Here is a 24,121-nt window from a genome sequence, read left to right as displayed (position 1 = left end):
TTTGACTTCCAGATGTGCCCCGGGGTGAAGCCTTGGAGGCTGGCATGATATTTTCACCGCCTCTGATGACACACTAAAATAAAGAACGTCTCATTTTGCGGCAGAGCATTGAGTCTGCGAAGCCAACGTACATGTGGTTACTATTTGCAGGATTTGGCATTTTCTACGAATAGTATAAAACAGGCATCGGGTCGGCTGTCATGTTTTGACAGGGTTGTTCTTTTTATCCAGAATGCCACTCGCCTCACTCTCCCCTCCCCCAACCCCTCCGTATTTGCACAACAACCCTACCATTTTTTTAAAAATTTAACTGTACTAAGGAAATTGATGAATAAAGGCAGTATGGCTGGAATGTCAATATGGGGCCAGAGGAAGCAATTACCCTGCAGAGAGTGTTCTCCTGAGGGGTCTCTGTTAGGACTCTAGTCAGATTGTCTCCAGAGGAGGCCTCACCCAACTCCAGAAAGATGAGCAAGGTCAGGGACCAGATCTGGGAGTGGAATAAAGTGCAGTTTAAAACAGCTTGGTTTGCAGAGAGCTAGTCCCTGACGAGGGAGTACCCCAGTTTCTTGCAAGCTCTTGAGAATGGTGTTTTCCTAATCTCTCAGGTTTGCATTTTCCCTGTATTCACAGACTGAAGAGGAATCAAGTTGAGAGTGAGAAATAGTTCCAGCTCTTCAGGGCAGTACACAGCTATCGGTTTCAACTCTGGGTTATACACCTAGACAGGCTGTTCTAAACTTCTCAGTGAGAGATTTTTCAGTGTTTAAATAGTAAGTCTGTAATGTACAAAAATATAACACACAGAGTACTCTCTTGAAAACATATTTGATTTGAATATATTTCCATTGAATCCTTCATATGGATTTTCAGACTGAGAACATAAGTCAATTGGTAACTTTCTTGTCAAACATGGGGATCTGATTTCAATTCTCAGAACCCACATTCAAAAGAAAAACAACAAAAATCATAGGCATGTGACATATACTTGCAATCCCAGCATTGGGGAGGCAGACACAGGTGAATCTCAGAATTCATGGGCTGGGCCAACCAGTTCAGTCTAATTGACAAGACATGGTAGGCAAGAGAGACCCTAACTCATAAAACCATGAGGACGGGTACCTAAGGAATAACATCCAAGGTTAACATAGATTCTCCATACTCAAGTTCATATGTTAAAGCATACCTGCACACACACACACACACACACACACACACACACGCACGCACGCACGCACGCACGCACACACACACACACACACACGCACGCACGCACACACACACACACACACACACCCCACTAGATTTGACTATGATGAACATCTACTAGTTTCCCTTCATTTGTATCGACACTGTTGTTGGTTTTGTTGTTATTGTTATTGTTTCTTGTTTGTTATTAAGAGACTGTAAGCCAAGGTGGGCCAAAATCGAGTACATTTCCTAGTCAGTTCTTTAGGTTAATATCAAAATGGTTCCGCGAGTATGCTTTTGTCTTTACTTGCCTAAACAAGTCATTTGGCATCAGAAAAATTAGCTATTACTTATCTTTTCAAGAAACACTTGCTTTCCTGGTTACTCAGTGGTATCTTGTGTGTTTATAGGAGCAATACCATTTCAGTCAAAATTGAAACCTATTGTGGAGATGCCCATGCTTGCTTGGAATGACATTATATTATCATTTCACTGTTATTTATGTTTTCCTGAACTTGACCCAGGTCAAAATTTTGTCCTTATATTGCTCAGGATACAAGAGAAAAGTCAATAGCTATGTACTTACCATTGAAATGTATTTCACATATTTGTAATATTTATGTATTATACATGTGTATTATGTATATGCATATACAACTTTTTCATTTCAGGGAACTCTCTGTGGTGTGGAGTAACCATTCTGTCTCATTGCTTATTGGAAGGATACTGCCAGGCAAGACTTCAGAAGTAAACATGTAGTTTTTATAATAATTAGCCAAGATATTTGCAATTGCAAGGAAGATTTCATGAGACTCTTTTATGTCACCCCTGCTTTAGTACATTTTGAGTTGCTGTAGCAAAATTTTTGAGGACAAGTTAACTTAGAATAGAAAGAAGTCTATTTAGTTCATCATTTTGGAGGCATGGGATATGAGCAGGTTGGTGTCTGCCTGCTGATGCTTCACACCACGGCAGAGAAATGGAAAGGAAAACAGCTGTGCAGAAAACTGGAATGTCAGCAGCTGGGAAAGCAAGGACCAGGGAGGGACCAGGGTGGCTATCCTAACAAGACTTTTAGTGCTTGAAATGGACCTGAAGGTACCCGTATGAGGCAAATGACAACATATTCCAAGATGGAGAACAGTAATCAGCTCAGGAGGAGAAGGTTCCTGCTAAGCCCCATTCTCTTAAAATTATTTATTATGTTTTAATTAACGTGTGTGTGTGTGTGTGTCTGTGTGTGTGTGTGTGTGTGTGTCCATGTGCTACAGCATGCTTGTGGAAGTTAGAAGACAATTGACGGAATCAGTTTTTTCTTCCACCCTGTGTGCCCAGGGACTGAACTCAGCTTGTGAGCCTTGGTGGCAGGCACTTTGCCTGATGAGCCATCCACAGGCTCTAAGCCCTGTTGTTTCAAAAAGTTCTACCACTTTAGCACCCCCACACTGCTGAACAGGCATGGGACACACAAACCTTTGGGCAAGTCCCTGAAACCATATCCAAAGCATACCATGAGCTTATTACAGTATCCACTCTCATGAGACATGTCACTTCACAACACAGGGTACAGCAGAAGTTCGTCACTTAATGGCTTAACAACAAGACTTCAAAATAAACAGTGCCATTATCCAACAAGTAAACATTACTGTTAACACACATTAATAAATGTGTGTAGTAAACCCTTGTCATGTAAATCATAATGAAAAAACAGTCTATTTTCCAAGCAGGACAGAGCATTCTGGATAGAGAGGGAAGAGTAATACTGGGGAAACCAACATAATTAAGTATTGAACAAAATGTTATTAGGGGAAAGAATAGTGTTCTATCAAAGAGAAGATCAATGAAGGGACATGATTTAAAATGAAGAACAAGGGAGATCCTGCCAAAGAATTGGCATATGATCTGAGAATTAAATATTAAGTTAACTAATGGGTACAAAGAAGTGTGTGCCCCTAAGAGAAACAAAATGTGCACATGTCCCCGAGTGGGAAAAACCAACTGTGCTTAAGACATGGAAGAATTCTGGGGTGCTGGGAATATAATGAGAAAGGAGAGAATCACATGCAGCAGCCTGGAGACACAGGCAAGAAGTAAATCATGAAGGGCCTTGTGGGCCAAGTGTATTCAGTCAGGCTTGTCCAGGTTGTGTGGCAATAGCGGATAAGCCTTCAAATCTCTGTAGCTTACAAAGTAAGCAGGAAGCTTACACAGCCAATGATGGAGTAGAGTGGCAGTCTTTCCTCTGTTGTATTTTTGAAACCAGGTTAGTACTCCAGGCAATGAGATGGTGTCACCTACAGTCAAGGCGCATTTTCCCCTCTCTGTTCAATTACTGAAAAAGCCCTCATGGACACACCCCAAGGCGTGCCTCTCTAACTGTCTTGTGCTTCTTAAACTACTTATGTGGAGAATTGCAAATAACCATCACAAGTCATGAATTATTAAGCTAGACACATGCAAAACAAGGTGGCAGTGACTTTGTGAGAAAATATTTGCCCAGAATTCAGAGTGAACAGGGCACCTCGGGACAAAAGAAGAGGAGCACTGGAAGGTGAACAAGGGAGGAGGTATCTAGAAAAGGGGATGGAGGGGTATTTATGGGAGGTAATGTCTTGCCCTTTTACAAAACAGGTGCTCCTTAGAAGTAAGTCATATGAAACTGAGCAAAACCGCTGTGAGGATGGAGTAAGCACTGAGTATACCAAATAAAACACTTCTCATTTCCAAATTCAATACTCCCATCTTACTATCCTACCTCCTCCTTTACAGCACCATTTTTAAACTTCATGCGTCCCCAAAGTCCTTACCCAAAGTATATGGTTATCACACTTTCTTGGTGTTCCTCCAACCTGTCTGCTCGTCATCACTTTCCAGATCTTCCTGCCAGCTCCTCTTCTGATTCCTTCTTGAGATGCACTCCGCTCCCGTCAGAGGGTAGCTGTCTTCTAGACAGCAGATGTTCACCACAAGCTGGGATGAATTAGTGAGTTTGGTGGCTGGGGAGCTTTGTGTCAAATGCATTGTGCACATCCTCGCTGGAGATCTAGATCTTGTTATGAAAATTCCGTAGTTAGAAGTGATTTAGTAATTAGGTGTTGGTGGCACACGCCTTTTATCCCAGCACTTGGGAGGCAGACAGAGGTAGGTGGATCTCTGTGAGTTTGAGGCCAGCCTTGTCTACAGTGTAAGTTCCAGGACAGCCTCCAAAACAATTCAGAGAAATCCTGTCTCGAAAAAACAAACAAACAAACAAACAAACAAACAAACAAACAAACAAGGGATTTAGTGGATGGAAGAGACTGATTATAAATCTCCAAGGCCTAGTTTGTGAGTTACACGGCATTTAATGTTCACTGTCTGTGTAGTGGTGGGCACTGAGAATGAGCTGTTAGATGTTCTCCAGATAACACTCACCTATGGTGATAGTCAGCCTCCAGCTTCTAAAAGTTTACCAGGTAACAGAAATACTGCAACTTAAAATAGTAATTCTATATAAGCAAAGGAACACCAGAACAATGGAATCTCAGGTTTAATCCTTTCACGGGTATGATCTTAGTACACACCATTTTTATGTAGCCAGAAAAAGGTCAGCTAAATTGAGCATAAGTCAGTCAGCATGAGTCCGTGCTCTCAACTGATAAACATAAAATAGGAGTACCACTGGAACAAAATATCCCTATGGGATTATCTTCTTAGTTTTGTAATGGTTCTTAGTGTCAGTGATGGATACTCGCAGGAGCTTATGTAAAACCTATTCCCTCTTTCCCCTTCACTGAGAGAATTTCTGCTTTGTTGGAGCTGCCAAAGGCTCATACTTACACATTTAGGCTAGAAGACTGGTGAAGATCACATGAAACATGTTTCTGGAAACTCCCCTTTCCCCATGTACAATCTCTTTTCTGTGGTGTGGATTATAGCCATGAGGGCAGGGACCACAACTGCCTACCTGTGCCTGAACACATGAGGGGACCAGAAAGTAATTTTGTTCCATCATCTCCAAGCTGCTAGTTCCAAACTGATGGTCATATCATATGAAAACAAATCTCTATTGTGCTCATCAGTGGCTACAAAGGTTCTTCTTTTGCATCAAGGGGTATACAAATCTTAGCTTTTCTATTTTTTATTATTTTTAATTAGAAGTATTAGAATAGTAGAATGCATTAAAAAGTAGTTTCTAAGTCTATAAACCAAAACCGAGACTGGGAACAGCCACTTGGTGGGTTGCTACCTGCAGTAGGAAGAGATTCAAGCTTCCAGTTCCTGCTTCTTGGAGTCAGGTCTGGAACTTGAAGTCAAGTGCTCACCCCTAGTGTTGTCCAGGGAGAGACTCATTAGTGGATAGCTTCTATAGATGCAAGTTAAAATTATGATTAAAAAAGAATCTCCAAGGAAGAAAGTTTGGAAATACTCTCCCAAGTACCACACATCTAGAAGAATGCATTTAAAGGGGGAGTCAGGCCGTTTGTGACCCAGCCATTTGTTTTATGCACTGCCAGCAATACCATCGTAGCGGAAAACATATTTTACAGTGTGCTGGGTGGCTGGAGCAGCACTCGGAAAAACATACACTAATTCCAGGTCAGCAAGAAAGATCCAAAGCACCGAGACAAGACCCAAACTGACCCCTTTTAACTTGTGAGTGAAATGTTATTTAACTCACCCAAGAAATCATGGGAAATGAAACTAAATCTCAAAGAGGAATCAAAATGCCAGAGAAAGAGTAACTCTCTTTGGGGCAGTGCTGTGAACTCAGTTTGCTCTCATTGCTGCTTTTAAAATAAGAACCCAGAGCATTGGCTGTGCTTTCTGCAAACCCACTGCACATTAGAATAGACATTCTGGTTTGTTCTTTCCTTCTAGGGTTGTGAAACTATCAGTGGGGAACTTCTAAGGGGTATCTGTGAATGTCAGAGAAAGACTCCATTAACTGAGTCACCTCCCCGGTCCTCATTACTAGTGTTATCTGTCCCCTGAATTAAAAACTCACTAATGTTCTTGTACCCACTTGCTCATTCTTCGGTGTTTGCTTCCACTGAGAACTCGATTTATGTCTATTCTTACCCTAAATTATTATATACCTCTAAGATTTCAAAATCTTGAAAAAGATTCACTGAAAATACAAGTAATAGCTCTTGGACAATATATATATATTCTCCCCCAACTAAACCCAATGACAGATTTTTACCTGATTGTTTAATGAATCCTCATGGTTCTGGAGTGTTCTCATTTCCCACTATTATCACCACTATTTTACTCCAGTTGTGATCAAAGCAGGTTACTACTAAGGACTGGGAATATTGTGACACAGATGACAGCTTGAGACATGTAAGTCCCTTTGATTCACTTGTCACGGGTCTCGTGTGTTTCCTGTGTGTATGGCTTCACCTTTCTTAGAGTTACCCATGTCCTTCTTTCCCTTTCCTGACTCAGGACTACGACTTTTTTTAGTTCCTCTTAGGAAAGAGCTGCCCTTATCTTGTTATTATCTGTTTACTTAAGAGCCTTCCAAGGAGATCTTGTTAGCCACCAGGAGCAAACAATGATCCACAGTGCTCTGTGGCCACAGTGCAGGGGAAGTCATCAGCGAGGCTTCAAAGGATGCTGAGTGTTAGTGGTGATTGGCTTCTTTCTGGTTGCCAGTGAGAGGAAGTGTCAGGAACCATTTCATGTAGTAGAAAACAACAACCCAACAAAGAACCTAACACAGTCAATTAGAGGGCTATTAGGAAGCAAAGACTCTTTAGCAGAGTAAAGAACACTGCCTTTGGGCGGCAAGCTGATATCAGTGTTTTATCAGGCAACCTAAACACTCAACCCAGAAGACAATGGGAATTTTTATATTTGTGAGGCTACAGTGACAAGCATTAAATACAGAAAAGCAGTGAAGTACTAATTCATTTTTTCAGAAAAAAAAGCGTTCTAGGCTTTATCACCTTTCTATGAATGTAATGACAGAAGTTCATAACAACCAAGGTAAGATGCAGAAAGTAACTGTGAAGCATGTCCCCAGAGACTTTAGGTAGCCACAAAGACCATTTCTCACTACCTAGTATCCAGGCAGATGAATAAGTGAAGTGTAATTATGACAACCCAACTCTAGAATGTGTTATTAAATGTATGAATGATTTTTCTAAAGTAATTCAAGATGTGTGATGCAACTATTACTGATATATATAAAGATTATACTTAAGTCTTTCAAGTGATTTTTTTTTGTTGTTACTGTTTTTTTGTTTGTTTGTTTTTTTGTTTTTTTGTTTTTCGAGACAGGGTTTCTCTGTAGCTTTGGAAGCTGTCCTGGAACTCACTTTGTAGACCAGGCTGGCCTCGAACTCACAGAGATCCACCTGCCTCTACCTCCCGAGTGCTGGGATTAAAGGCGTGCGCCACCAACGTCCGGCTCAAGTGATGTATTCTAAGCCACAAATGATTCCTCCCACCACACAGGTAGTTTAAATAAACTGCTCTAGTGTAACATCAAAGCTGCTGAATGGTAAAGTGTAAGTAAAAACAATGAAAAAATTAACCAGGGTATAAATGAGGATGTTAGAGAGAATCATTGCCCGGGGCATGGTGCTGCATGCTTGTAATCACAGCACATAGATGGCTGAGACTGAAAGATTGACACATGTTCGAGGACAGCCAAGACTACACAGTAATTCTGTCTCAAAGGTTTAAAAATACAGTCTCTGAGCCCAGTAGCTCTCCATCTAAATTTTTTAACAAAGAAAACAATTCAAAAGCGAGTTTTTTTACATGTTTTTTTCTCTGTTGTTTTCCTTAGTAAAAAGCTGAGGACAGCATTACTGCTCACAGAGGTTATAGAATAAAGCAGAAAAGGCAACCTGACAGATAGAGCCTTGTATCCATGAAAGTCAGAGGTAGGAGAGACCCAGAATAGCCAAGTATCTACACTGAAACCGAACATTGATTCACTAGAAATATTTAAAAATTTGTATAAAGACTGAAAAGAAATCGAAAAGCCAGTAAACACTAGAATTAACTAGAGTAATAAAGTTTTATAAATGGTTAGGATCAGAAAACATACATACATAATATTATTTATTAGTTTTTTGTCAATATTATGTTGTACATGTAATTTTGGTATCATGTTGTATTGTTATATGGTAATTGGACTAAAGGAAAATGGAAATCTCTAATTTTAAAATTCAGAAGAGTAAGTTGACTCGGGTGAAGAGATACATGAGGCTAAAACCTGAAAATTAAGACTCAAACTATGAATAGAAACTTTGAAACTGAAAGAGGAGCCTTCTTTGTGGTTGACACTTCAGTGAGAATCCTTCATTTACCTCTCTGCTCCACAACAGTCCCAAGACTGTGATCCTGCTTTAAGCTTCCTGGCTGTGGCAATGTATGGAAAATTTGCCCAGAGTATTAATCAGACATTTGAGAAGAGCCAGGTGTGATGTGAGATGGCTCCATCATCTTCTATTCTCTCTGCAGACTTCAGAACCCTGCTAGAGAAGTCAGTGACGTGGACAGACATGTCTACTACAGCTGCCCACCACCAGGATCCAATGGTTCCATCATTTTAAGTAATCATCTCTGTCCATTCTCAACTTCAGTTTCTACTAGAGCAAGTATAGCTGTTTCATTTGCTCACAAAGAAGAACAAGATGCCTTTGGGAGTGTGATGTAGTACAAAGAAGACTGTGTTAGAGTTAGGAAGGTGTGATGTGTGTTCTTCACCCATTAATACATAGACATCAACAAATAACTCTTCTCTCAAGGAATTTCTGTTTTATAAAATGACGCAGCAGTTTTCCTCCTGTGTAATATTACACGGAGGCTTGTCCACAGTATAAGCAAATGAATGGGCTTCTGTAGGCAGAAGTTTCTGTCCCACTCACCAGTTCGAAAATAACTGACTTCGAGCCCTAAGATTACTTATAAATGTCTTCCATATGCTTTTCCACGTGACTCATGGCTTGTTGCTTCATTTTCTACACATCTCCTTCCTCAGCAGCTAGCTGGCTTCTCCTCTGACTCTGTCCTTCTTCCCATCATTCTACTAATTTGGTTATTCCACTTATAATTCCTCTGGTTGCTGACCAATCTGTGTTTTATTAAATCAATTTGAGTGACAAATCTTCACAGTGTGCTAAAGATTATTCCACAGTGGGCTTCAGTAGATGGTGTTACAACCTAAAATACTACACACCAGTGATAGACTTTAGTTACTGGGAAGAAGAGAGATGATGCTGGATAGGTAGCAGTTCTTAATACTCAGGAGTGGAAAGAATGTGTGAACAAAAAAATGAAAGACAAATTTGCGAAGGAACAGTGGTAGTTTTACTTTTACTTAGGTACTCATTCAATGTTATGTCTTTTGTGTTAGACAATACCCTACCGTGGGATTCAGCTTTCTTCTACTGTGGAGAAAAATGCCAGAGGTAAACAACTTCTGGGGAGGAAATGGTTTTGTTTATTTGTTTGTTTGTTTTGTTTGTTTTTGTCTCCAGTGTTGGAGGACTCCATTACTCTTTTTGCCTGTGATGGAGCAGAACTCATGTTGGGAATTTGCAGTAGAGAACACTACTCAAGTCATGATGACCAAAGTCCTAATGATCCCATCTGGAGCAGAGCTCCAAGGACCTAGCCAACTCTCTTCCAGGATGTCACAAGTCCTAAATGTTCTGCTACCTCCAAGCAGTTACATGGGCTTGCAGCTATGGCTTCAAGGAATGTTCATCCATACCTAGTGCTTGCTTAGAAGAATTAAATCTTGGCCTTAGCCCCTGATATCAGGTCCTCCCTCAGATCCCCTTCCTCTCTCTATCACTTTGTTCACCCTCTCTCAGCTACCATGCCAATGACTGCCTTAACTCACTTGTTTGATTTTTTTCTGTATGCCATCTAGGATGACTTTTCAAGAAAATTGGTGACATCTTCCCCTTCCAATTCCTTAATTTTCACCTTGCAGTGGAGTGGCCTTCTTTGGGCATGACTAATACAAATATATATGTTTTCCAAATTCCTTCTAGAAGCTTTCTTGTCTTTCGAGTCATGCTTTCTCTGGATCTGTGTTATCTTGGTAGGCCTCCCTAATACAGAATATGTTTCTGTATACCTGTTTTCTTAGGTCTTTTTCTTGGGACTCACTTCAATTATTCAGTATTTCCTACTCCATTTCCTATACTCAAGATAACATTCTCCAAGAGCTATATGATAAATAATATTGTTACAGTTAAGAATATCTTACCTATGAACTGATGCTTCTGTGAACTTGAGTTTTCCCATGAGGCCACACAAGTAGTCATGCATCTGCTATGAGGTGTAAACAAGACCATCTTTACCAAATGTCTTTATACAGAGAAATTATCTAAGCATCTTGTCTTTCTGTAAGGCGTTCACTTTTGACATGTGACTAAAGAATCTGTAGGATTATTCACATGGGTTTGGGGACCCATGGATCTGCTATGTAACAATTTCTAACCTGTCTTCAGAAACAGGAGAAACTAATTGGAGAACTTTTCTTTTAAGCAATATTTGTAATGTTGCATGCAAATGTGACACAGTCAATTGGGGGATAACTAAATACGTATGGCTGTATGTCTTTGCTTGTAGACCACAACTACTTGCTCTTCCATCACCCATGTTCTTAGACACAAAAATAAGCATATTGTTCTTTATGTTAAATTATGCAAAGTGATGCTGTGCTTGTTGATTTTTTTTCTTTTATGGAGCCTCAAGTATCACCCTAAAGAACTAATTTTAAAAATCTCAGAAAAAACAACAAAAAAAACAAACAAACAAACAAAAAAAAACAAAGAAAATCTCATAAACCCTATACAGGTTAGAAATTACCCCTCTTGTTTCAGAAAAGGGTTAATCCCAAATTTCAGATAGGATCTTGAATCAGGATTTCAAGATGGAAGATTCACAGATATTTTTTGTGGAATGTTAAAGGGGTGGATAATATTCATATGTTGGCTGGGTGTGGCAGTGCACACCTTTAATTCCAGATCTCAGGGAGGTAGAGTTAGGCAGATCTCTGTGAGATTCAGGATAGCCAGGACTGTTACATAGAGAACTATGTTTTGAAAAACCACCACCCCTCAAAAATTCAAATGTTCCTCAATGCTGATTTATCAAAATAATATATTGAATTATTTTATTTTTGATTCATGGTAATAGTTTTATAGATGAATGTGGCATTGAATATTTTATTATATATATGCAACATCTACTGATCACAAATAGAGTAGATAGTATTTAGTGTTTGTAGCTCATCACTTCATTGAACTCTGCTAGCCCTTCCTAACATTTATGAGAGCTATTGTCATGCCACTGTCATTGTTGCTTTGGGATGAAATGGGGAGATGATGGGGGAAGTCCTGCTGTGTATATATTGTCTTATTGGTTGATAAATAAAGCACTGTTGGCCAATAGGAAGCAAGATGGGTGGGACTAGGTGTCAAGTAGGATTATGGGAAATGTAGTCAAGAGTAGAGAGTCACCATGTGATCTTGGGAAGAGAGAATGAATGAGGTTGGCACCCTTTGTAAGATAAGACCTTATATAAATATATATACATATATCAGTAGTTATGGACATTGGCCAACACCATTGTAACTAATAGATTCTCTGTATGTTATTTGGGGTTGATGCAACTCTGGGACTAGTCTGGCAGGATGATGCTTGTTACAGGGAGAACTAAGAAAAGAAAGTTTTTAAGGAACTTGTTTACTTTGAGGAATGGAATTATTTGTAATAAATAATCCAAGTTCAACCTGGGCATCATAAAATTTATGTCCCCAACATAGGGACTTGATTACATTTCAATCCAATGTCCCTCTTTACTTCCAAATGCCAAATGCAATCTTATTAAAATATTTCAAATATTTTATTTGAAAAAGTTCATTTAGAGATGGACTTGGTCCTGAAAATATAGCATAGGAGTTTTTCCTCAGTAGACAACCCATTCTTCTGCTCCCTCTTGCCCTGGATGAACTAACTCTATGAAGAGTTTTAACAGTCATTTGGTTTCATACCATTACTATCTCATAGTCATTGTGAATCCATCATTGCCATCCTCTAATGTCCAAATCACATCAGCTCTCATGACATCTTGCATTTATCCCCAAGACTTGCTATCTCACCTCAGCTGCTTTGGCTCTAACTTACTTCAGATCCATCTGTAGTACTGCTTTTGAAGTCTCCATACATACTAACCCTCCCTGCAGGAGTAACTGAGGTTCACTTTCCATCAGCTCTGCCTAAACAAAGATCCTATATCTTCCAAAAGCCAAGTTTGCATGATAATTGTCAAGCAACTGACAACATGAACTATCATCAAAAAGGCTTACTTCTCTAAAGAGTAACGTCCTTGCACTAAGTGGTGTATGAACCCACTTTGCACATTCCAAGGCTCGACCCTTTGCTCTTTGCATTGTAATTAGTACCTCTTTTTTTTCTGAACCACATTCAAACTCTATCCCCATTGTCCCCAGCCAGATTTTCTTTATATCACAATGTGGTACTTACTCTCCACGCTATTTCTGTGTGTGTTTTCCAAGCATGTGAGTTTCAATTATCCATAGAATCATTCATTTCATCTCACACCTTTGGAAATCCCTCTGAAGGCTATCTCAAGGACTTTTGTGTGTGATATCAAGTATGATATCATTGTTAATTGACTGCAAGGATGAAGATGTTTGAATTACACAAGATGAATGTGAATGAGAGGGTAGCATGTATAACTCCTTCCATCAGAAAGATTTCAATCTTCCTGAACTTTATTGCATATAGTAGTACAGGTAATGTACAACCTACATCACTCTACAGAAGGGCATAGTGGTGTAACTATTTAGCTGGGAGATTAGAATGGCAGACACTGATATGAACTTGTTGGCATCTATGAATGGAGTACGTTGTCAGAAAGTCGTATTATAGATTCCATCAGTATCAGCTGAAAACAGAGAGAGTTAATAAATGTCTAAATGTATAATATTTCTTCCTGAAATTTCAAGGGGCTGTTTTCATGAATAAAAATCACACTGTATTTTATAATTTATTTTCCTCAAGTTGAATGCCTCATAACAAATGATCCAGCCACTGTACTAAGAATGGGTACTTCTTCGGAAAGTTAAACTTAGAAATACCACATGAACCAGCAATTCCATCCTGGGGATACATCCAACAGAACTGAGGATAGTTACTCAAATGCCTGTACACACATGTTCATGGAGTACTATTAAGAGGCAAAAGGAGAAACAATCTTAAATGTCCATTAGTAGACAGATAGATACATAAATCAACTATATATAAATATAGAGGGAGACTTTTTAGCTATGAAAAGAAATGAAGTAGTGATATAAGCTGTGATATAACTGAATATCCAAAACATTGAACTATGTGAAAGAAACCAGACACACAAGGTCATACTGTGGATGCCTCTGTCTTTATGAAATGTCCAGAACAGACATACTTGTAGTGGAAGAAAGTGGATTGGTCATTTCCTGGGGCTAGAAATGAAGATAGCAATGAGTAACTTCTTAATATACAGGGGGTATCTTAGGGTTAATAAGAATGTGTGGAGACTGAATAAGGAATGTGGGACATTATAAAATGTGCTAAATGTCACTGAATGGCAAACTTTAAAGTGGCTAATTTAGTCTACGTGAATTCTACCTGAATTTGAGAAGTGTGTTCTCCAACCTTAATCAATACATTGAGTACAAGTACTATTTCTTTACCAGTGTTTCTAGCATCACATGGTGAGAGAGAAAGAAAGCCCTGGAAGATGGTCCCAGCTATCAAAGATTTTATAAATCATTCAGAAAAGAAATCCTAGCCCAAACACTTGGATAATGTCACAAATCAGACCAAAGTAGAATGGTGCTGTTATTGTCTGAAAAGAGACTGCATACTTTGTTTCCTGTCCCAGTTTTGTAGCTAGGTTTTGACCCTGGGCAAGGCACTCTGTGTCCCTTACTCACAGGAAGAGAAGATTAAATGTGACAGTCTCTAAAGCTTCTCCCAGGCCAAAAAGGGTTGAGATATTTTAAGCAATGTTGTATGGTGGAGCTAAAACATGTCACGGGAAGTAAATACTAGGAGAATATATGAGTGGCAAAGGTCCCTGGGAAATCCCTCAGATGGCAGAGAGGTTGTGGGCCATTGCCCAGCCTAGAAGGCTACTCTGGAAGAGTGGCTATTCTCAAGAGGTATGTCAGAGAGAACTTCAACATATGTCTATGGAGCTGTTAGATACAAATCAATTTTCTGGAAATAATGTTTTCTTAAGTTATATCTAAGGCTTTCACGGACCAGCTTCTGTCTAAAAATTCAAAGGCAGGGACTTCTGTACAATAGAGGCCCACACATATCAAATGCTTTAGAACTCTAAAAATTTACCAGCCACCCAATCCCATGTAAACTGTTTTATCATGATGATAATTTAATTTCATCAGGCACAAATGTCTTGTTTATGGTTTGTGTCCAATTATATTCATTGGCAATTTTGAAGTAATGACCTGAAGTTGGGATGAGAAATATTCAAGAATGAAAACGTAGAGAAGATTAATCTGTCATGTTCATTGTATAGTGCCAACTTCAAATCTGCTATTAATTCTCCATCGGAGTCACACAAAGCAAAGCACCCCTTAAATAATAATTACACTAATGCGCTACATAGAAGTGTTCTCCACATCCTTAGGATATGTGGATACTTCTTAAATGGGATAGTTTCTCATGGCATGCGGTCATGGCTGTCACAGTCTGACTCTCCTATTACCCTGTTAAAGTCTACAGAACATGTGCAGCATTCTTTTCCATTCTTTTACACAACAGATATGCCCTTTTAAAATTCTTCTCATTCTGATATTCCATCTTGTGTGTTGATTACCAAACTCAAAGCTACCTGTCCCGTAGGGTTTTCTGACATCTCTTGGCTTCTATCAATTGTTGAGGATACCATCTTTTATTGTCTTATTCAACTGGAAAGGTTCCCACCTGCAATAAATATCTTTGCCATCCCCTATCTCCAGTCTTGGGGCTGTAGCACAGAAACGAGATGCTATAGAAAAGGCATTTTAAGGTTTAGCGACAATGGATTCTACCATAGCACAGCTTGTGAAGCCTGTGATTACCTGTGGCCACGTTCAGTAAAAGTCCCTCCTGCCTCCCCCTGAATGTCCCCTCTCATATACATATTCACATGTAACACAGAGAAGCAGCTATGGTCTCAAACTAACTGCCCCAGACATTGCCTCTGGCTTCTCAGATGCTGGGATGGCAGGCTATCTTCTAGAAAGGCAGAGAAGGAGGGGTAGGTTTTTTTTTTCTGTCCCTTTTCACACCTTCTTCAGCAATTTTCTGTGGCAGAAAATTTGGGAATGGAAAGAAGTACAGTTGCAAAATGAAAAAAAACTGTTTATGAATAATGGAACACTTCAAATCCATCTGGTTCAGAGACATTTTTTTTCTTAGTTTCTCACTACAGCCAATTATATAACATGCTTGAGTGAGATCTGGTTCTATCCCGAGGCTCATTCTGCTCTCAAATTTCTACATTGATAGTTACTACCAACGTCGGAGGTTAGTAGCCATATGGTAGCCCAATATGGCACTTTATACTCCACTTGTGATACCGTGGGTGATATTTTGGCCAACATAAATCCACATTGTAGTAGGTGCAGAAAACGGAGGACCTGGGGTGTGGAAATCGGAAGGCCTTCCCATATCCCGGCACCGTGTAGTGATTTCTCTTTTCAGTTAAGGATGCAGTGGGCTTATTCCATCATTCTCCTTTCAGTGCCTACATATATGCAGTACATCTCTGAAAAAAAAAATTAATATCCCATGAGAAAGACAGTATGGCAACGCTTTGGTTTAGGGCAAAGGTTTATACTATGATCTCTCTTTTTTCCCACTCTTTCTTTTCAATATATAAATTCAATTTATAAATGCATGTATTTTAAATATGCATATTTTCAACATTGATGGTTTACATATTTTAATTTTTCAGTATAAAAATGAAATGACTATATATTGAACACCTATACATATCAGTGTGGATCTTTAAAATAAATATAAGAGCATTTTAAGAAGTAGGAAATAAATTTCATATCCTAGGTCCTATAATTTTATATCAATATGTCTTTATCAACATTAAATTATTACTGTGTAGGAGAAATAAAAACTTTGTATTTACCTCTTAAACAAATCATTTTCTTTCCATGTCCAGGCTTCTCTGAATGCTTCACTGGAAACTCACTTTCTGAAATGAGATGCTTCTTGGAAAACACAAACTTGAGACCAAGGTTACATGGCCAACAAAGGCCACAGTGTAGCTCAGCTGCCTGTCTGTACTGTTCTGGTCACTTGCACTAACATTTTCTGATCCTCCTGGCTTCTGAGATCTCTGGACTCTACCTTGGCAATGCAAGGTTAGAGCTGACAAACACAAAGCAGGAACACATTTAAACAAGCTTCCATTTTTTTCAGAACTGGCTCCCTGGGAGGGGTGTGGATATGCCTTCTCTACGTGCTTAGAACATGTAGGTGACACTTTTTCCTCTCCCAGAGGGGACTTCAGGTTTTGTAGTTTTTCACCGGATGTCTCAAGTCCCTGGATCTTTTGCCCTATTCATTGACACTTAGCTGTAATCTCGAAGGCAGAGATATAATTTCAATATTAGCATAGCCCTTCCTAATATCCAGCAAACACTATAAGTTGCTGGCAGAAGGTCTAAATTAATACTTGTAGATGAAGGGACAGAAACAAAGCCTCTTGTAAATACTACAGACCAGGGCCTTTACAATGAATTTGGGTAACTTGCAAGAAAAATTGCATTCAAATTAGTCCAAGCTAAATGGAACAAGGTAATGAAAGCATTTCATGTTTTCCAATGCTTTATCTGAAGCCTAGAACAGTTGACAGTGGGTTTTCTAAGAAAAGTTTTGATTTACTTTAGTTATCTATGTTGTTTCCTACAGTAGAATCAGTAGGAGGACTTGCATAGTCTTATTGGGCTTTATTTCCTCATTGTTTCCTAGTTTTTAGGCAGTAGATTGTCCACCCATACCTTTATGTTTCATCCAGCAATTCTTTTTATTCAACTGAACCAAAATATTGGGTTCATTGTCATTTTTTAAAGTGGGTACAGTTTTGATTGCTCTTTTCATTAAAAACACAAAAACAAAACAACCCCCTCCAAATAACCTCCCCCCATACAGTTTTTCTTACTCAGATCAGAGACTGAAGAGGACAGGACAGTGGGCTGATTAAGTAGCTTCCAGTTTGAGTGATCAGCTGGCTCCATTACTGCCCTGTGGGTATCTTAATTCCACCTTTGTCCTCTTATAAATGCTTTCTGGCTTCTTCTTCAGTGAGAGAATGAAGGGTAGCTATTTTCCCTAATTCTAGAAGTGGAGTTCAGTATTAAAAGAATGCTCTTACTGAACTGACGGCGTACTTTTTCAGCTGTGCTACTACTCCACATAACATTCCTGATACAGAGCCTGGCACCAGACAGCTCTCAGCGACCATGGCAGAGAATCACAAAGCCACACGCATGCTCAGTCTCCATCTGTCCTGTCTGCAGTGGGCCACACGAGCTCTGCTAGAAAGAGTGCGTCCTTCTTCTGCTTTTTGGAACAAACAAGCCTGCAGGTCATCTGCTCACAGGGCAATTTACTGATCTTCTGTATTTATGATTTACCTTATTCATAATCTGTCCACGAGGCAATGTCACTACATTTAACTCGTTTGATATGCACCCAAATAACAGCAAAACTTGTTAAGGTTTCCTTGCTTGGTTTGTGCAAGAGTCGGTAGAGGGAGCAAATAAAGAACACACAGCCTGGGGCTAAAGCAGGCGTCTGAAAACAGATGGCCAGCGAGCTTCTCCCCATGAACATGGCTGACAAACAGTAGGAGTGTACCTGCTCCAACACATAATGGTGGAGTCGGCATTCAGGGAGAATTACCAGCTAAGCCTCTTCCTCAATGATCTTGGTCTTGCTTTGTAAGAGTGCCACCAAACCTCCTTTGCTGGTAGCACGATGGGTCACAACAGTAATGCAAAAGTCCCTTCCAATAAATATACTGCAAGGTGTAGCTTATTCTACCTACATCTGTTTGACATCATTCAAAGAGAGCTGAAGTAAGCCAGGATGTTCAGGAATTAATTAGTTAAGGTCCACAGAAGAATTTTCACCAATTCAAGGGGAAAAAATGATGAACTTGCCAGTACCTTGGGATTCAGCCTACAGTCATTCTGACTTCTCTGGAAAGTTCAAAGTGTATCTGAAAAGCAAAACAAAGGTCCTTTACTTGGCTAAATAGCTCTTTTAGTGTGTCATACAGTTCAGTCTCCTATGGTCACAGCTTGTCCTGAAGGTCACCTGTGTCCCACAGCTTGAACCTCTAGTTCTTCACTACCTCCTTAAGTCATTCAAATGGCACCTTTCTGTCTTCTCAAGCCAGTCACATCCCTAATTCACACATCACTTTAAATCTGGAAGAGTGGCACAGCCTCCCATCTGGTTGCTTTATCTCGTCCATTATGACTGTGCCCTGTAGTCTTGGGAAAACCTTAAGAAAGTTCTCCAGTCTGAGGATGTCACTCAGTGGATAGATTGCCCACCATGCATAGATAGCATACCATGCTAGGTCCTCAGAACTGGTGGAAGGAAAATCTAAGCATGTCACAGGCAACTGTGTCCTCTGCCACCCTCCCCCCATAACCTCTTCAGATAATAAGTCATCACCTGAGCTTCTCATACATTGTTGCATGAAATTTTACTGAATAGACATGAATGACTATCCACTCCTCCCAGACAGGGTAGGATATCAATGACAAACCAAAGTAATGATTCCAGTTTTGGGAACCAAGGAGTTCACTGGTCCTATTTACTGAAGCAAGTGTGTGAGCTTTTTAAAAAGATCATGGGTCTGGGCTGGAGAGATGACTCAGCCATTAAAGGCTAGGCTCACAACCAAAAAGATCATGGGTGACCAGCAAACAGTTGCGGCATTGGAAAACATCACTCCACTGAGATGACACCTTCCTAATAGCTGTATAGATGGAGGCCCCCACCATCTATATTCTACTATATTCTCTCACTTCCCAAGACAATGAGATCACGTGCCGGTGAGGCAGAATTACATATCGTTGGTAGATAAGTGTAGGAGTTAGTGGACTGTGATCTCGGATAAGGGTGTTCCAAAGTAGAATACACACAGTATATATCACATTATGACAAACATGATACAGACAAATAGAGCAGGAACAACAGAAGGGGAGAGCCAGCCTAGGTGTGCCCCACCAGCCCATCCCAGAAAGTTGAACTCAGTGCCCCGTTAAGAACTGCTTCTACATCTGGACCAGATGCTCTGACCATGAAATGAGGCATTATTTCAGATCATAGAAAAGTAAAAGGCATTTCTGTACATGTACCAAGGTTTTCAAAATAAAGAGAGCATTCAGCATAGACACATTGGGGTAAGGGTATAGCTGAGCTGGTAAAGTGTGTGTGTATATTTGTGGGTGACTTCTGGCCTCCATGTGAAAATGGACATACATATGCACTAACACATAGGCAACTACACCCACACATGCACACACATGCACACACACACACACACACACACACACACACACATACTTAGAAGTAGTCCATATAACTAGAAATAACAAATTTTATAAGTAAAAGGATCTCTTTTTTAACCACTTTTTTGCCTTTGGTTTTCGGTTTTCTTGTTTTGTTTCGTTTTCTTTATTTTATTCTTCTGTTTTTTTTTTTTTGAGACATGGTTTCTCCTTCCAGGATAGTTCTGACTATCCTGGAACTCACTCTGTAGACCAGGCTGACCTCAAACTCACAGAGATCCGAGTGCTTCTGCCTCCCTGCGTGCTGGAATTAAAGGCGTGCTCCACCACGCCCGTCTTTTCTAACTTTCTTAAACTAATTTCTTTCCTTTTTTTGTTTTGGTAGTTCCATGAAGGTCTAATAAATCCATCCTGGGGGGCTGTGTATATAGGAACTGGGCTCATAGTTTGTGAGCTGTCACTAAAAACACAGAAGGACCCTTGGCGTAGTTTCATTAAGTTTAGAGTTGTCTTTTCAAGCAAGAATCCCCAACCGTTCATTCTTTTGCTTTGTGATAGCAGTCCCCAAGGGAAAGGAAAGTCTGTGATTTCTAGTCTGCTAAGGCAGGTGCATTTCCTTTCTCCAATCTTGTATAACTTGTTGCTGGTTAATTCTGAAAATAAATCCTGGAAAATTTATGCAAATCTAAGTGTCCAGTTCATAATTTCGTCTCCTAAGGAAGCTGGCCAGGCAATTCAGAATGTAATGCATGTACAACCCAGACTCTAAATTGAAAACGAGCGTGTTTTAAACAAGTCCAGTGGAAGAGAATCAACAGTAGGACTAAAAACACCATATGCTTCTAACAGAAAAGTCGCTCAGAGCAATATGCTATAATGGTATAATTGAGTAAGGATCCAATTGCATCAGGACCAGTGAGGATAGTAAGTTAGGCCTGATAACTTCCTTTGGCTGGTTAAATTGACATATTAAAGGAAGGAGACTCTTAGAGTCTTTTCTTACTATTAGGTAAGAAACATATCACTGGCTTGCCTTCTGCTTTTAGTCATGATGAACTAGGCAATTTGGGCTGGTGAGGATAAGCAGGGAAGCCAGACATATATTCTCTTTAAAGATATACTATTGCTAAAAGACTTTGAAAAATAAGGAGGCTTAGGATGCAAGAAAAGACATGCCCAGGGAATGTTGTGCATGTGGAATTTGGAGCCATTTTGCCCTTGGTAGGAGCTATTGTTGAGGGTGAGTTAGTCAAGGGGTTGAGGACTCATCAGGCTTCCTGACCACTCAAGGAAACTCTAGAATGCAGAAGTAGAGTCTAGAAGCAAGCAATGGGTGTTCCCACTTATGCTGAACCAATGAACAGCACCCAGTTTCTGAGAACAAGTGTGTAGATATAGGTAGGATCTCTAAGGGACTCTCCTCTAAGTTTCTTTCTATTTTTCTTAATCATCAAGCTTCCAGAAGAGAATTCCAGATTGCTAATGTAGCCAGTACCTGGCAGAAACAACTGTGTAAGAAGGAAGATGCAGAATCTCAGGCCTCACATTATTTCCACGAGACTTTTTGAATATATAACATATAGTGCACCAAAAAACATTAGTAGCTTTTAAGAAAATAAAGTCACATAAAGAAACAAGAGTAGAAACTTCAGGCATCACACATGTCACTAAGCAATGAGTTACTGAAACTATCAGACATAGGCTTTAAAATAAACATGCCTACTATATTTCAGAAGCTAGACAGAAAAACACAGCAGTCAAGAAAAAAAGATAAGTTAAAATAAGAAAAAAATGCATTGATACCCGGGAGATCACAGAAAGTGAGGTTAACAAAAACTGGGGAAAGTCACTAAAGTCACACTCTACAGGGTGATGTACAGCTTTATGAATGCAGTGTAGCTAAACTAAAATAAGAACAGAGAATTTTTTCTTTCAAAGGCACAGAAAAAAGAAAACAATAGTTGAGTAGAAAATAAATATACACTCTAGAGAAAATGAACACTGACATAGGGTTTATTAGGGAAATCATAATCATATAGTCACCATAGCTATAGGGATGAATTGTTTATGAAGGAATATATTAGGAGAAAGAAATAACTTATCTTAGGGTTATAGGTCATGTCCTATATATTTGCACGTGTTCAAATGTGTACCGAGTAACTGAGACCAGCAAATGTAGAGTAGTATTTTGAAGAAACCTCAGCCCATACACAGCCAATGCCTATGAATAAGTAGTGTATGATTACATAATCTCTGACACACAAGAAGATGGGTAAACCACACTACACACTACCCAAACAAAATGTGGATAAATAACACCAGGCACAAAAGATGGCTAAGTTTATATGAATTTCAAAATTATGCAAACATCAACTCACATGCTTAGGCATGCTTATGCAGATGCTCAATGCATAAAAAGTGAAGAAATAATTTTCCCCTAAGCTAGGAGCAAAGTGATTTTTGTGGGGAGACTGAAGAGAGACTTTTCTGGAGGTGAGGTTTAAGGGGACCTTACAGCGACAGCATTGAATTCATACCTTTGCGTGTGCCCTTGAAACCATTTGGAATGTGCTTTACATCCAATTGTTAAAGCTTCAAATCAGGAGAAAGAGTTGACCTGCCCGGCAACTGGAGTGTTTCTGCTTGAGGATGATAGCACAGCTGTGTAGGAACAGCTCTCTCTGCTGCTTGCTGCCTGTGCTTTGCTTGGAAAAACCAGGAATCCTCCTCTTTGATCTCTTGGAAACAACGTGATAGCATCACAAGTTTCTGCCTCTTGTTTCTCTCTTTTTACTTCCTGTCAGCTAACAAAGGTGAAGTTGGGTGTGCTGTATTGTTGTTCGAGCTGCTTCTCCATTTACAGTGCACAGAGCAAGTTCAGAAGGTAACCATCCAACTCATGCCTTTGGTTTCTTGTTACTCAGGTCCTAAATAAGAGATACTTATAGAGCTTATTTGCAGCAGTCACAGTGTTCCCGTGTAATGATGTGACCAGTTCCACAGGTCAGGGAGGGTCTTGCACTTTGGAGAAAAATGTGTGACAATGCATTTTATAGCCAACATAAATCAAAGAGCTCTAACAATCATTATAGAAATATCCTAGGGTTCAGGAATTATGAGTGCAAATTCTGACTCTTCTGCCTGACGGGATGTGACTTGAGAGTTTTTTTTTATTTGTGGGTATTATGTTAGCTTTCAGTCCCGATGGAGAAAAAAAATATATGACACATTAATAGAAAAGGAGTAAAAGTCTACTTCGGCTTGTGTTTTCAGTCACTTGTCCCTGTTTCTTTCCACCTGTGACACTCCAGGACATTATGGTGGGAATGTGTGACAGAGGAAGCCAACACCTCATGCATCCGGGAAGAAAAGGTAGAAACAAGAAATGGCCAAGCTTCCAACATCCACATGCAAGGCACACCTCAGAGACCTCATTTCCTGAAGGTACAACCACTTCCAAATACTGTTTCAGTCTGGTGACCAAAACTTTTACATTTGCACTTTGGGGCATATTTCAGATCCAGACTAAATCAGGCATTAAAGGCTTCATCTACCTTAGTGGCAGGCATTTTAAGGGATGATCAGAGTCTGTGTATGAAGCTGTTGCTTGTGACATGGATTATTCTATAGGTGTTTAATAGTGTTTGAAAATTTGCACCAGAATCAACAAACTCTAAACAGACCACATCAGTTAATATTTTGATGGGAAGAGAATTTTTGAAGTGTATCCAGAGAGATGAAGGACTCTTTGTTCTTTGTTGACTCTTTTCTCTTTCTTTGGCTTAGATGTAGAGTAGAACACAGTGTACAGATCTACAGCCTGGACTGTCTCCTCCTGTGAATCCTCTTCTTTCCCTAACTGGTACCTTGAGAGTTCATCAATGATGTCTGCCTTCTGCTCTCTCTCAATGTTCTTCCTTGCTTAATGCTACATCTCTGAGCTGGTCACATCCATATCTTTTACCCACCTTGTCCCTCCTGAGGCTCAGAGGCCCCAAATCATAAAGCAAATCCTTTCTACGTTTTTATCTGCCCTCACCTCTCTCTCTCTCTCTCTCTCTCTCTCTCTCTCTCTCTCTCTCTCTCTCTCTCTCTCTCTCTCTCTCTCTCTCTCTCTCTCTTTCTCTCTGGTTTTTCGAGACAGGGTTTCTTTGTATTGTTTTGGAGGCTGTCCTAGAACTCACTCTGTAGACCAAGCTGGCTTCGAACTCACAGAGATCTGCCTGCCTTCCTCCCTTCTCTTTTAATAAGTGTTTTAATGGTCAGGTGCTGGTGGCAAATGCCTTTAATTCCAGCACTCGGGAGGCAAAGGCAGGCAGATCTCTGAGTTCGAGGACAGCCTGGGCTACAGA

The 24,121-nt window shown here is 39.8% G+C and overlaps 1 long non-coding RNA gene across 1 annotated transcript; it reads right to left on the bottom strand.

Annotated features, from left to right (window-relative positions):
* Positions 1-15,616: 15,616 nt before the first annotated feature.
* On the bottom strand, positions 15,617-16,480 carry LOC121135414. The gene is made up of 2 exons (XR_005872547.1): positions 16,367-16,480; positions 15,617-15,991 (listed from the first exon to the last, which is right to left on the bottom strand). It is a non-coding gene; the product is annotated as an uncharacterized LOC121135414 (long non-coding RNA).
* Between the last annotated feature and the right edge of the window lie 7,641 nt (positions 16,481-24,121).

The sequence above is a fragment of the Mesocricetus auratus genome, unplaced genomic scaffold, assembly GCF_017639785.1.
Source record: "Mesocricetus auratus isolate SY011 unplaced genomic scaffold, BCM_Maur_2.0 Super-Scaffold_4256, whole genome shotgun sequence".
NCBI classification, from domain to species: domain Eukaryota; kingdom Metazoa; phylum Chordata; class Mammalia; order Rodentia; family Cricetidae; genus Mesocricetus; species Mesocricetus auratus.
This window is presented reverse-complemented; position numbering and strand designations above follow the sequence as displayed.